The sequence below is a fragment of the Phascolarctos cinereus genome, unplaced genomic scaffold (assembly GCF_003287225.1).
Source record: "Phascolarctos cinereus isolate Bilbo 61053 unplaced genomic scaffold, phaCin_HiC Scaffold_726;HRSCAF=1367, whole genome shotgun sequence".
Taxonomy (NCBI): Eukaryota; Metazoa; Chordata; class Mammalia; order Diprotodontia; family Phascolarctidae; genus Phascolarctos; species Phascolarctos cinereus.
The window spans coordinates 315,851,435-315,866,971 of NW_027556098.1; the positions used below are offsets into that span (position 1 = coordinate 315,851,435).

Here is a 15,537-nt window from a genome sequence, read left to right on the forward strand (position 1 = left end):
TAATATTCTACCACAATTCTATACCACAATTTATTTAGCCATTCTCCAATTGATGGGAATTATCTCAGTTTACAATCTTTTGCCACCACAAAAAGAACTATTATAAATATTTTTGTGCACATGGATCTTGTTCCTTTTTCCTTGATCTCTTTAGGGTATAGACCTAGTAATAGTATTGCTGGGTCATAGAGTATGCATAGTTTGATAGCCTTTTGAGCATAGTTCCAAATAGTTCCAAATAGTTCTCTAGAATAGTTGGATCAATTCACAACTCCATCGTATTTTTCCACATCCCCTCCAGCATTTGTAATTTTCTTTTTCTGTCATGTTAGCCAACCTGATAGGTATGAAGTGGTACCTCAGAGTAGTTTTTTTTGTTTGTTTAAATTTTTATTTTTACGTAGGGAAAAATCAAATATACATTTAACCCAATTTGGTTGCAAGTTCTTTAGCTTTTGCCTTTTCCAGCTTGGCAATAAGCCATTGATTTTGGATCCAGAACATTGCCACCCCAGTGACGATGGATCTTATCATATTCGTTGTTGTAATTGGTTTTGATGGCTTCTACCAGCTTAGCCAGGGCTCCTTTATCTTTAGGGTTAACCTGTGTGAAGGCAATGCTTGTGCACATCTTTCTGTGAACTAAGCGACCCAGTGTGGCTTTACCTTTGACAATGCAGTAAGGAACCCCCATTTTTTGGCACGAGGCAGGTAGGAAGACTGCTAGCTCAATGGGGTCCCCATCGTGTGCAATCACCACCAATTGTGCTTTCTTGTTTTCTACCAGGGCAGTAACAGTGTTACCGCGTGCTCTGAGGACAGGTGGTCTTTTAGTGGGGACATCTCCTTTGCCTGCAGCTTTTTGTTCAGCCCGAGCCAGCAGCCTTTGCTTCTTATCTTGCTTTGTCTCAGGTCTGTACTTATGAGCCAGTTTAAGCAATTGAGTAGCTGTCTGACAATCCAAAGCCTAGGTGAACTGATTAATTGCTGGTGGCACTTTCAAACGCTTATAAAGGATAGACCTTTGACGCTGCAGTCTGATGTACCAAGGCCATTTGACAAATTGAGTAAGGTCCTTTTTGGACTGGATGTACTGACCAATGCCAAAGTTTTTGGGCCGCTTCTCTCTTCTTGGCCTTCTGCTTCTTTACTACAAGCAGGGGCCTGAGCCACCTTCTTCCCCTTGGCCTTCTTCCTCTCTGGCATCTTGGCCGGCTGAATGAGAAAGCAGAGTAGTTTTAATTTTCATTTATCTAATCAGTAGTGATTTAGAGCATTTTTATGTGACTATTGATAGCTTTGATTTTTTTGTTCTGAAAACTACCTGTTCGTTTCCTTTGACCATTTATAATAAAACCTATCTTTCTTTAAGAATACTCTCTCTAACATCCATGACGAGTGGTCATCCAGCCTTCAGTGGAAGATCTCTAATCGGGGTGGAGGAGGATAAATACTAATCCCTGAGGTGGCCATTCCACTCTTGGATAACTCTTTTTTTAGAAAGATTTTCCTTATATCAAACCTAAATATGACTTGGTTAGTGTATCAGAAAGAGCCTGTACTTGGAATCAGAAGACTCAAGTTCTGATTATATTATATACAAAAATAAACACAAAATAATTTTTAGGGGGAAAGGTATCAGCAACTAGGGGGTGGTAAAGGAGGGTCTCATGCAATAGGAGGGTGCTTGACCTCAGTTTAGAAAGAAACCAGAGGTTCTAAGAGGCAGAAGTCAGGACAGAAAGTAATCCAGAAGTGAGAGATAGCCCCTATGCAAAGGCACAAAGATGGGAGATATCACATGTGAGGAGAAGCAAGAAGACCAATATGGCCTGACCAAAGTGTACATAAAGGGGTGTGATGTGTAGCAGTCTTGGAAAGGTAGGTTACAGCCAAATTATGAAGGGCTTTAAATGCCAAACATAGAAATTTTGTACTGGGTCCTAGTGGTGGTAGAGCACTACTGTAGTTTATTGACCAGGGGAATCATGTGGTCACACCAATGTTTTACAAATATTACTGTGGCAGCTGTGTAGACAGGGGACTTGGGACAAGGACCTGGGATAAGCAGGCTATGACAGTAGTCCAAACAAGAAGTTGTGAAGGTCTGAACTAATAATGTAGTAGATTTTGTGAGAGGAGAAAAGGGAATGGAAGTGAAAGATGCAGAAGTAAAAATTGACAAGACTTGGCATCCAGATGCATATCTGGTGAATAAGAATATGGAACTGAGCATCACTCAAGGTTACCTGAGCAACTGAAAAGATGGCAATGTCCTCAACAGATATAGGAAAATTCCGAAGATGGGTATGAGAGGGGGAGAGGATAATGAGTTCCATTTTAGACATGTTCAGTTTGAGATGCTTACAGGACACCCAGTTGAAAATGTCTGATAAGCCATTACCCTAGCTCGGGAGAGAGACTGGAGCTGGCTATGTAGATTTGAGAGTTGTCTATATAGGAATGATAACTGAACCTACATGAGCTGATTAAGGCACCAAGAGAGTCGAGAGACTGAGGGAGGCAGGACAGACCCTTGGGGTGTACACACAGTTAAGGATCAGGGTATAAAAGGATGATGCTAGAAAGGTGGTAGAGAAGGAGCTGTAAGACAGATGGGAGAAGAACTGAAAGAGTAGTGTAATGAAAACTCAACCAGAACACAACATCCAGGATGACAACATGGCCAAATGTGATGATATGTGTAAAGTGTCATGTGTTAGAGCATACCTCTCTGCAGCATTTGGTAATAACCATGTTCTAAAGCTCCTTTCAGCTCGAAGGTCCATTATTCTATGTTCTACGATCCATTTACCACTGATGCCCTATATCCTTTCTATTCTAGCTCTTACATTCTATTTCTACTGTCCCTTTAAGATTTCATCCATCTCTGACATTCTGTATTCTAAAGTCTCTCCCTGCTCTGATATTCTGGGTTCTAAGGTTCCTCTCAGCTCTGATGTTCAGGGTTCTAAGATTCCTCTCATGTCTGATGTTCTGCATTCTAAGGTCCCTTCTAGTTCTGACATTCTATGTTCTGAGGTCTCTCCCTACTCTGATATTCTTTGCTCTAAGGCCCCTCTCAGCTGTGATATTTTAGGTTCTAAGGTTCCACTCAGCTCTGATATTCTCTATTATAAGCGCTCTTTCACCTCTGACATTCTATGTTCTAAGGTTTCACCTATCTCTGATATTCTAAGGGCTTTTCCTGCTGTGACACTCTGCCTTTAACACTGTGTGATTTTATTACTTTGTGATGACCTTGGAGGTGGTGGGAAACACTTTGTTTTGCAGTTGGTGAGGGATATAGTCAAGACTTTTCTTTGGCTGTTTCCCTTTAAGCATGTCCCTAGCTGGGGTCCCTCTACTGGGACTCAGCTTCCCTATTCTGTCAGACTGGTTCTAACCTCCCCACTCTTTGCTTTGTCTGCTGACCTAGACTTGGTAAATTAGTCCCCAGGAGGAGAGATAGCAGGTCTTGTTAAAGAGTTCTAATTAACCCACTGGGAGTGAAGTAACCAGTTTTTCCTCCCTTGTGTCCCAATTCCCCCTACCAGCTTTGATTTGTTTCCCGAAGATTGCAGGAGTTTTTGGGCGACACAGGGGAGGGAACCCCTAGGAGACCTTTAAAGGACTGAGGTTGTTAATGAGGCTTCCAGGGGGTTGAAAGCCCATGGGAAAAGGGGGTCAGTGGAGGTGGTGGCCTAGTGAGAATGAAGAAAGGAATTAACAGACTTTTATGTATATAACTTACATCATTAGAGATGAAACAGACCTTAGTTACGTTTAGTCCAAACCCCTCATTTTATTCTATTTAATTTCTTTTTAAAGACTGGGCCTCCCTGTCTCACTCAGACTGGAGGTGCAGGGGCTAGTCATGGCCCAATCCCACTATTGATGGGCTCAGGAGCTCTGAGCCACTGTTTCTGACCTGGCCTGGCTCATCATTCCTTAGGCAGCCTGGCATGTCCTCACTTCCCCCTCCTAAAAGCTTGACCTATTGATGACAGGCTTAGTGCAGACACCAGATCAGCTTAGCCTGCGGCAGCTCAGAATGCCTGAGCTTTACATCTGCCATCATCAGCCTCTGTGGTTTTGGAGATGACAGGTGCACATCCCCCACAAACGGCCCCAAACCCTTCTTTTTGTAGAGAGGCAGCACAGTATAGTGAAGAGTCCTGGAGTCAGGATAAGCTGCTTCCTTTTTTCTTTTCTTTCTTTGTTTCTTTTTTTGAGGCAATCAGGGTTAAGTGACTTGCCTAGGGTTACACAGCTAGTAAGTATCTAAGGTGGGATTTGAACTCAGGTCTTCCTGACTCTGGGGTCAGTGCTCTACCCACTGTGCTTGCCAGCTAGCTGCTCCAGAACAAGCTTATTTCTAATCTTCCTTCTGACTGCTCACTAGTAATGTGACAGGGGCCAAGCCTCTGTGCCTTCGGGGTCTCAGCTGTCTCATTTTTAAAATGGGAAAAATACCCGTAATAATGACTTCATAGGGTTATTTTGTGACCCAAATGAGATAACGTAAGTAAAATACTTTGCGAATTGTAGAGTCCTGTGGTACATGTCAGTTATTATAGAGGGGGAAACTGAGGCTATTTGTCCAAGGTAGCAGAGCTAGCCAATGCCAGAGCAAGGCCTAGATCTCAGATGTCCTAGAATGTAGAACGGCAGCGCTAGCACTGACCTTAGAGAACATCTGCTCTGACCCACTCATTTTAGAAATAAGGGGACTCCTGTCCAGAGAAGAGGAAATGACTTGGTTATTTATTATCACAACGGCTCCAGGGGAGGCCTGTCTATGACTGATTGAATTAAAATACCTGCTATTTGAAACATCAGGATAACTAAATTTTTTTCAAGTTTTCTAAATCCTGCTACCATGTGTTATAGTGGAAAGAACCTTGGAGTCAGGAAAGCTGTTTTTGTTTGTTTCTGCCATAGTAGGAAGTACCAAGGAAAAGACAAGGCAGGGATAGGATTATTTGTGTATTAAAGGAAAGGCTTCGAATGCTCAACAACCCATTGCCTTGATTTCTTAGACACTGAGCCTTCCCTGAACCCATAGGGTAGCAAATTCATCAGAAAACCTTGTACAATCTCCTACCCAGTTCCTACACCCATAGAGTGCCAGCAGGGTAACCTAGTTAACTTGTGCTATATCCTGTCTGAAGAAAACATTAAAAAAAAATTAAAATTTATTAACTGTTTATTATATGCAAGACAACAGAGGCACAAGTAAAATGTGACAGCAATTGTCTCAGTTGATATTTAACTAGCTACGTTAATTTGGCAAATTGCTTTAATCTTTCCGGGCTTCAGTGGCCTCAGCTGTAAAATGAACTTGCACTGATCCTCTGTCCAGTTTTATTGTGAGGAAAGCACTTGGCACACCTTAAAGCAGTCCAGAAATATGGTGGTGGGGCTCACCTCTCAGTATTCTAGGCTGCCCTTTAAGACAAGAAGTTACGGAGATACTTCTGATTGTTGGTGGAGGGATTTTCCCTCACTGGGAGTTCCATATACTAATGAAATTTCAGGTCTAGTCCCCACAATATTATTATTACTTTCTTATAAGGCTTGAATGATTCCCCAGTTTTAAAGCCAGATAAAACCAAGGCCTCAAGGCGGGTGGTGATGTAATCATTATTGCCATTATCATTATTCCTCATGTCTGGTGCTTTTCCAGTAACAAAGCACTTTCCCCTCTACCATCTTATTTTATCCTCACAACAGCCATGGGTTGTAGACTGGGCATGTGTTCTTATTCTTATTCTGTATATGAAAAAGCTAAGATTTAGAAAGAAGCAATTTGCCCAAGGCCACAAAGCTGGCATTTGTCAGATCTGGGATTTGTTTTCATTCATTTCGGTCATTTCTGACTCTTCATGACTTCATTTGAGGATTTCTTGGAAGAGATACTGGAATGGTTTGCCATTTCCTTCTCTAGCTCATTTTATAGATGAGGAAACTGAGGCAAATGGGGTTAAGTGACTTGCCTAGGGTCGCAGACACTAGGGTAAGTGTCTGAGGCCAGATTTGAACTGGGATGAGCTCCCACAAGTGCTTCCTTCATATGTGATTCCTGTGAAGTATGTAGTGCAAGTATTATCATCCCCATTTTACAGACAAGGAAATTGAGACTCTGGGATATGGCCATAGAATCACAGACAATAAGAGGTATCTTAGAAGGTGCGTATCCTAATGGGTGCCTGCGCAAAAATCTCTTCTAAACATCTCTGCCAGAGAATCCTCCAGCTTCTTCTTGAGGGCATCCAGAGGCCTCAAGCTCACAACCTCACAATGTGACTTTCTCCATGTTTGGGGAACTCTAATTGTTAGGAAGTTGAAATGCTCATGGGGGCCCCCATAAGCTTCACTGCTACTCTTTGTTCTGCCTCCTGGGGCCAAACAGAACTAGTGTGATTTGTCTTCCACATGACAGCGCTTCAAATATTTGAAGACAGCTCTCCTATTCCCCTTAAGTCTTCTCTTTTCCAGGCTAATGTTTCTGTCTCCTTCAACTGATTCTACTACATGGTCTCTAATTCCCTTATCCATCTTCCCAGGATTTTTCATTTCTTGTTTCTGTAATACAGCGGGGACCAAAGCAAGCAACCCAAACCATCCCCACACCATTAATCTCTCATTCCAAACCACATGCTTTAAAACTGTCAATATCTGATCATTTCCCTATACATGGAAAATAATGGTGCAGTGAATAGAGCGCCGGGCCTGAGGTCAGGAAGACTCTTCTTCCTGAGTTCAAATATGGCCTCAGAACTTACTAGCTGTGTGACCCTGGGCAAGTCACATAACCCTGTTTGCCTCAGTTTCCTCATCTGTAAAATGAGCTGGAGAAGGAAATAGCAAACCAGTGTCCAGAATCTCTGCCAAGAAAACCTCAAATAGGGTCACGAAGAGTCAAACATGACTGAAACAACTGAACAACAAAATAAATCAATCAACAAGCATTTATTAAGCACTTAATCTATTCTAGGCACTGTGTGATATAAGTACAAAGTGTGAAATAATTTCTACTCTCAGTCACATTTTAATTGGGGCGACAACAAGAGCATATAAGATCATTCGTAACATAATTATAAAATGAAGGTATACAAATATGCACAAAATAGCTAAATACATGGTAGTCAGGGAGGACACTAGCAGTTGGGGAGGTCAGGGAGGGCTTCGTGCTGAACATGCTTGAGCTTCATTTTATTTATTTAGGGTTTTTTTGTCTTTTTTATTAATTTATTTTGATTTATCAACAATCACTTCCATATGCTTTTGAGTTTAAAATTTTTCTCCCCCTTCCTCCTCACCACCCCTCCCCAAGACGGCGCACAATCTGATATAGGCTATACATTTACATTCCTATTAAACATATTTTCACATTAGTGAAGTTGTAAGTAAAAATTAAAACCAATAGGAGGAACCATTAGAAAGAGGAAACAAAACTCAACAGAAGAGAGAAAAAAAAGGTAGTGATTCCATTTCCATAGTTCTTTCTTTGGATGTGGATAGCATTTTCCATCACGAGGCCTCTGGAGATGTCTTAGATCCTTGTATTGCTGAGAAGGGTTAAGTCTATCAATATTAGTCATCGCACAACGTGACTGTTACTGTGTACAACGGTTCTCTTGGTTCTGCTCATTTCACTCAGCATCAGACCATGCAAGACTTTCCAAGTTTTTCTGAAGCCAGCCTGTTCATCATTTCTTATAGCACAATAGTATTCCATTACATTCATTACTAACCCTGCTTTTTTTACTTCAGCTGAAGCATAATATATTCTGCTCCAGCCTTTTACCTTTACCCTGTATGTGTCACTCTTTTTCAAACATGTTTCCTGTAAACAACATATTGTACGATTATGGTTTTTAATCCATTCTACTATCTGCTTCCATTTTATGGGAGAGTTCATCCCATTCACATTCACAGTTATGATTACTATCTGTGTCTTTTTCTGCATCCTTTTCCCCCCCTGTTTATGCTTTTCTTTCTCCTTTCTCCTTCCCCCCCCACTAGTGTTTTGCTTTTAACCACCGCCTCCTTCAGTCCTTGAGCTTCATTTTAGAGGAAGATAGGGACTCTAAGGCACAGAGGAGGAGAAAGTGCATGCTATTCTAGTCAACCTCAGGACCATCCTTGACTTTTTTACTCTCTTTCACTCCAGCACTAATTTTCCAAATCTTGCCAATTCTGCCATCAAAACCTCTCCTGCATCTTTCTCCTTCTGTCTGCCCTCATGGCCCCTTCCCTAAATTAGGCCGCTTGCCTGGGATATTGCAGTAGTCTCCTAACTGGTGTCTTGACCATGAATCTCTCCCCTCTCCAATCTACTTCACACCTCGGCCAAATGGAGATTCCTAAAGCACAACTCTGAAGCTGCTAGCTCAAGAGGTTCCAGTGGTTCTCTATTGTCTCTGGGATTAACACACAAAATCCTCTTTATGGCATTGAAAGCACCTTCCTACTCTGGCTCCAGTCTACCTCTCCAGGCTTATTACAAACTGTTTTCCTTAGTACACCCTGCATTCCAGTCAGACTGGCCTACTCAATGGTCTTCATACATAACATCTCACCTTCCATTTCCATGACTTTGCACAGGATGGCTGTTTTCCATTCCTGGGATATTCTCCCTTCTCACTGCTGCTTCGTAGATCCCTAGCTCCTTTTCTTGGATCCTTTCAAGGATCATAGATTCAAAAGGTCATCTAGTCCAACTCCTTTATGATTGTCTAATCCAGGGGTGGTGAACCGGCCTCAAGGTCTCAAGTGGCTTTCTAGGTCCTTGGGTGCAGCCTTTTGACTAAGTCCGAGTTTACAGAAAAAATCCTTTTGTTAAAGGGATTTGTTCTGTGAAGTTTGGATTTAATCAAAGGGCTACACTTGAGGACCTAGAGGGCCTTGAGGCTGCAGGTTCCCCACCCTTGATAATCCAACCCTCCTTTACAAATGAATAAATTGAAGCCTAGAGAGGTTAAATGACTTAACTAAAGTCACACAGCCAGTGAATAGCAGATCTGAGACCTTTGATTTCAAATCTGTTGCTTTTTCCACTGTACCACATTTCTAGCAAGCTTATTTGGTCAATCAGTCAACAAGCATTTATTAACCTCTTACTGCATGCCATACACTATGCTAAATACTGGAGATACAAATATAAGCGGAGAGAAAGTCCACTCCTGCCCTAGAGGAGCTTATATTCTGATGGGGGTTGAGAGGAGAATAAACATTTATATGGTACTTACTATGTGTCAAGCATTGTGCTAATCACTTTTACCAATATTATCTCATTTGATCTTCACAACAACCCTGCAAGGTAGGTGCTGTTATTGTCTTCATTTTATAGGTAAAGTCACTGAGCAAACAGAAGTTAAGGGACTTGCACAGGTCAGTGTCTGAGATCATATCTGAACTTGTCTCCTGACTCCTGATGCACTGTTATATCCCCTGTGCCACACAAAAGAGGAAGATGAAAAAATGTCAATGGGGAGAAGGAAGGAATGGAGGAGTGGAGGTTACAGCCTCATATGAAATGAAGAGATGGCTAGTTTAGGTGCCCCCCCCTGAAATGGGGGTTCTGGAAGAGCCACACAGTCAGAGGAAGGGGACAACTAGGTGGCACAGTGGATAGAGCACCAGCCCTGAAGTCAGGAGGACCTGAGTTCAAATCCAGCCTCAGACAAGACACTTGACAATTACTAGCTGTGTGACCCTGGGCAAGTCACTTAACACCAATTGCCTAAGAAAAAACTAAAAAAATAAAATCAGAGGAAGGAACCTTAGGGGCTTAGGATACTTCCAGCTGTTAACTCAAAAGGCTGAAATGATCTTCTAAGATGTTTTCTGGGGCATGATGGTAGAGTCTGGATTGTAGCTTGGAAAGAAATGGGAAGGATGCGTCTTTTTCCCATGTAACAGCCTTTCTTTCAGAACTAGAAAGACAACTAAAAGACAGCTGCTATGTGTCCTTTAAATATCCCCTTCTCCAGGCTAAACAAGTTCAATTCTTTTAACTGATACTCATATAGAATGAATTAGAGACTATTCACCATCCTGGTTGCTAGAAAAGAGCTCCTTCACAGATTCTCAGAGGTAGAAGGGTCTTCAAGGCCATCTACTCTAAAACCTCAAATGAGATGGAGTTAGGGCCTGAACGGGGGTAGCAAGAAGATAGATGATTTCAAAAAGACATGGAAAGACTTCTGTAACTATATGCTCAGAAGAAGTAATAGTCAGAAGAGAGCAAAAGGAATCTCAGAAGGTGACACTGACAAGCAGGGCAACTAATGTATGTGTAAACTGATGCCAAGTGAAATAAGTAGGACTAGAACAATGTAAACTCTAACTTCAATATTATAAAAATGAATAATTTTGAGGATCAGAACAAGAACAATTTCTATAATGGCAACAATGCTGTAAAAATAAAGAACTTTGAAAGATGCAAGAACTATGGACAATACAATGGCCGTTCATGATTTTGGAGGATCAATTAGAAAACATGCTATTCACTAGAGAGATATGATAGATTTAGGGTACAGAATCGGACAGGCAGGCAGACAGGCAGATAGATAGGCAGCAGGCAGACAGGCAGGTAGACAGACAGGCAGGCATATATGTGTGTGTGTGTGTGTGTGTGTGTGTGCGCGCAATGTTTGTATATATATGTGTGTCTACGTATATATATATATGTACATATATACACAGACAGATATTTTGTATATAGCCATTGAGGTTATTTGTATTGTTTAACTATGCATATTTATTACAAGGAATTTGTTTTTCTTTTCTTTTTTTTTTTTCCAGTTGGGTGTAGGGGGGGTGGCAGAGAGAAAATATACGTATTAGTTAAAAGGAGGGAAGTGCTACAGATGTGGAATGTTGAATGCATTTTCAAATGATGTCATTGCAATTATTGGTTTTACATAATTGTTTTACCAGAGACCTCTCATTGAGTGGGGGGTGATCTATCAATGTTTGTGATATAAAAACGAAACATATCAATAAAGCTCTATTTTTACAAAATTTCTTTCCTTGTCTGTGCCACTTTCTGAGATCCCTTTTGCTCTCTTCTGAGTATTTTTAAAATGTTCCATTGATGCTTCTTCTCCTTTTGTTTCTTCTTTTTTTCCCAACACGATCAATATCCATAACCTCCCCCCACCCTGCCAACAAAGCCCTCCTCTGTGACAAATAAGCATAATCAAGCAAATCAAATCAGCACATCCCTTGTGTATGGAAATGAGTGTCTCATTAGTCCATCACCTCTCTGTTAAAAAGTAAGAAGCCTTCTGAAGTCAGGCCTGGTCACTGCATTGATCAGAGGCTGCATTGATTGAAGGCTATCTGCTATTATTAACATAGAATACCCGTGTTAGAAAGAATCTTAGGATATAGGATGACCGGGATAGAAAGGATATTGAAGACCATATAATTAAAACCCCTTGTTTTACAAATAGGGACCCTGAGACCCAGAGAGGGGAAAATACTTGCATGAAGCACCCCAAGTCTGGAACAAAGCTGAGACTAGAATCCACATCTCCCAAGTGAATCCAGAAGTCTTTCCACTGTAACCATTTTTTTCTTCCATTTTTCAAAGGACCTGTACTTGCAGTCCCTTGCCTGATCATTCCATGATGTAGCTTTGTCAAGGGCTTCCATTTTCATTTTACAGAGGCAAGGCAAAGCAACAAGAATTTATTAAGTGCTTTCTCTGTGTCAGACATGCACTGAGGATATAAATATAAGCAAAAAGTCAGTTCCTGTCTTCAGGGAGCTTACATTCTAATTGGAGAAGATGACACGCAAAAGGGAGATGAAATGGGAGAGGGGTGAAGGTTATCTGTGTTGGGTCATAGTATAGAAGTCTAGAAAATCAAAAGAATAGTGGAGAGGGGATTGAAATTTGGCCGGCCTGGGCCCTTCCTCAAAATCGAGGTACCGGTAAGAAATGGGGGACACCAAGGTTTAGAGAAGTGGTCCTTTGATCTTATATTTGTCCAAGGTCACATATTGAGTTAGTGGTAGCACTGGAGTTATATACCTAGCTCTTCAACTGACTCATCTTGTGACCTTAGGAAAATCACTTAGCCTCCCTGGACCTTGATTTTCTGAGAAAATGATACTAGATGATTACCAAGGTCTTTTTCTGTGCAAAATCATATGTAGGCTACAGTAGAGCTAAAAGAGATCTTAGAACATAAAGTATAGTATTCAGAAGTATATTGAAGGTCTAGAACAGGTGGTCCACCCTTTCGTTTTACAAAGAAGAAAATTAGGCCCTTGAAGGTCTGAGGTCATACAGCTACATATGGGGAGAGCTCAGATCAGAACTTAGATTTCTTCCCTCCTATCAGTATTATTTCATCATCTTCTATTACTGTGGCTTCTATGACATGCTAGAAAATCCAGACTGGACCCTTACTCTCAAGGATAAGTCAGAGATCAGAATCAGAGATCAGAAGATTGCTTGGTGAGCACAGAATTAGACCACAGGGAATTGGATGTCTTTAAGGGATATTTATTATAACATGTGGTTGTCTAATGACTACTGTCTTTCTCTGCTCTATGTGTATTTCTGTCTAAAGCACAGAGGGTGGGGTAGTGTACAAGCTCAGCAATAGGTGGAGCTCCTAGGTTGCCTCTTTGAATCTGTGTCTGCTTCAGACACAGATGAGGTTACTCACTGCTCCACTTCCAAAGAATTTAATAGCAACAGTTGTATCTTGGGCGCAGTTTGTTTACTTTGGGAACAGAAAAATCAATCCCTCTGGGAGTTCGGCCAAGCCACACCCATGGTCAGGAGTCTACTCTGTGGCCAGGAATTATATTCAAAACTTCTACATTTGCTGTAACTAATGGTTCCACATATGGATGCTGTGGTGCTGGCTGATGGAGCGCCTGTGTTTTCGTGGTGTTGTTAGGCCAAAATTAGCACAAGCAGCAGAGAAATGATCCATACTTTGTTGCACCTCCGTTTCAGAGGCTGCATTGAGTGCACAATCATCTGCAAACAAAAATTCACACACCAACACTCCCTCCACTTTGGTCGTTTCAAGTTGAAGAATTTACTGTCAGTGCAGGGAGATGACCTTGGTGCCATGTTTGCCCTTCTTGACGGCATTTGACAACATGGCTAAAAAGCATGGGAGCGAGCACGTAGCTTTGTTTCACTCCATTGGTGCCTAGGAAAGCAGAAGAGCATCATCCATTGTCCAGAATCTGGGCAAGCGTGCCATCATGAAATTGATGTACAATACTTAGGCACTTCTCTGGGCAACCACATTTTGACATAATTTACCTCACAAGTCCTCACAAATGACTGTATCAAAGGCATTGGTCAGATCTACAAATGGTACAGACCTCTGTTCTGCTCTTGGCATCTCTTCTAGAGTTGCTGGGCAGCAAACACCATATCATCTGATGCTGATTCTATTCCAGCTGAGATATACAAGGTGGGGGTAGAGGTCCATTGGTCATATAAAAGCTGACCAAAATTTGGTTGTATGGCAAGAGGAGGTTATCCCTCAGGAGTTCAAGGATGTCTCCATTTTCCATCTCTATAAAGATAAAGAAAATATATTGTCTCTTAGTCATTGCTGGCAAGATTCTTGCCAGAGTCCTTCTTAATAGGCTGATCCTTCACCTGGAAGATGGTCATCTACCTGAGAGCCAGTGTGGCTTCAGAAAGGGCCGAGGAACAGTCAATGTGGTGTTTGTTCTCCAACAGCTTCAGAAGAATATTCTACTATGGTCATTAGTCTGTCTGCTGTGATGAAGTTGATTCCTCTTTCCGTTTCATGCCCAACTGTCTGTTTCTCAGACTCATGGTATGAGAAAAAGAGCTCTGGATTTGAGGTCAGGAGACTTGGATTCCAATCCTAGTGTCCATACTTAAAATCTGTGTAAGTAAATCAGCACCCTGGGTAGCAGTCTGTTCCAGGATTCAACTATTTGCCCTCATGAGGATGTACACCACTGAACAAACTTCCCCACTAGTGGAAGATTAAGTTAAATTATGAAAGAATAGATATGCCAGCACTGTGGCTAGTAACTTCTTGCTTATGTGTAACTTTGTTTCTAAATTCCGGGAGACCATGTTTGAAGTACATATTGGTCATACCTTGAAGGTATTTTGTGTATTGGCTCCCAAGGATATGTGACTGTGGATCACACATGATTTCCAGGAAAATAAAGACATGCCATACAAGGTCTGGACTGACTTTCTCAGAGATGTAGCAGCTAGAGGCAAAAACAACAATCAGTACTAGGAAAGTCAGGAAGGGAAAAACCTGAACCACCACACCCAAGAGGTTGGAAACTTCCCAGAGTTTTACCTTCTCATCCATATTTTCATTATATCAAATCCTATATTCTTACTCAAACAAAGGGCTTATCTGACCAGGGTATACCACTTCTGAAGAGAGTTCAAAGCCAGTCTATATACTCCTGTTCCACTGGATTTGGGTGGGACTCCTTTTATTCAAATACATATATATATGTATATATATATATATATATATATATATATATATATATATGCATGTATGTATGTATGTGTGTGTGTGTGTGTGTATATATACATATATATAGTAAATATATAGGCATGTATGTATGTATGTATATGTGTATATTATATATATTCCAATTACATGTAAAAACAAATTTTTTTAAATTTTGAGTTACAAATTCTTTCCGTCCCTCGCTCACTTTCCCCCTTCCTGAGACAGTAAGCAATTTGATATAGGTTATACATGTGAATCATGCAAAAACATTTCCATATTTGTCATGTTGTGAAAGAAAACACAAACCAAAAAAAAAAAGACAAAATTTAAAAAGTGAAAAGTAGTATGCTTTGGTCTGCATTCAGACTCCAATAGTTCTTTCTCTGGAGGTGGATAGCATTTTTCATCATGAGTCTTTTGGAACTGTCTTGGATCATTGTATTGCTGAGAAGAGCTAAGTTATTTATTTGTTCATTATACAATATTGCTGTTACTGTGTACAATGTTCTCCTGGTTCTGCTCATTTGTATCAGTTCATGTAAGTCTTTCTAGGTTTTCTTTTGAAACTAGTCCCTTCATAATTTCTTATATCACAGTAGTATTCCATCACAATCATATGCCACAACTTGCTCAGCCATTACCCGACTGATGGACATCCCCTCAATTTCCAATTCTTTGCCGCCATAAAAAGAGCTGTTATAAATATTTTTATACAAATAGGTCCACCCTTCCTTTTTTGAAATCTCTTTGGGATACAGACCTAGTAGTGATATTGCTGGATCAAAGGGTATGTGCAGTTTTATAGCCCTTTGGGTACAGTTCCAAATTGCTCTCCACAATGATTGGATTAGTTCACAAGTCCACCAACAGTGCATTAGTGTCCCAATTTTCCTACATCCCCTCCAACATTTATCATTTTCTTTTTCTGTAATGCTAGCCAATCTGATTAGGTGTGAGGTGGTACCTCAAAGCTGTTTTAATTTGTGTTTCTCTAATCAATAGTGAGGATTTTTACATGTGACTA

The 15,537-nt window shown here is 40.9% G+C and overlaps 1 long non-coding RNA gene and 1 pseudogene across 1 annotated transcript in view; one reads left to right on the forward strand and one right to left on the reverse strand.

Annotated features, from left to right (window-relative positions):
- Positions 1–410: 410 nt before the first annotated feature.
- LOC110210757 (large ribosomal subunit protein eL8 pseudogene) lies at positions 411–1,206 on the reverse strand (annotated as a pseudogene).
- Positions 1,207–12,409: 11,203 nt separating this feature from the next.
- LOC144454465 (uncharacterized) overlaps positions 12,410–15,537 on the forward strand; it is a 76,301-nt gene continuing 73,173 nt past the window's right edge. The window contains exon 1 of the long non-coding RNA XR_013482869.1: positions 12,410–12,481. This is a non-coding gene — a long non-coding RNA (uncharacterized LOC144454465). The remainder of the gene's footprint in view (positions 12,482–15,537) is intronic.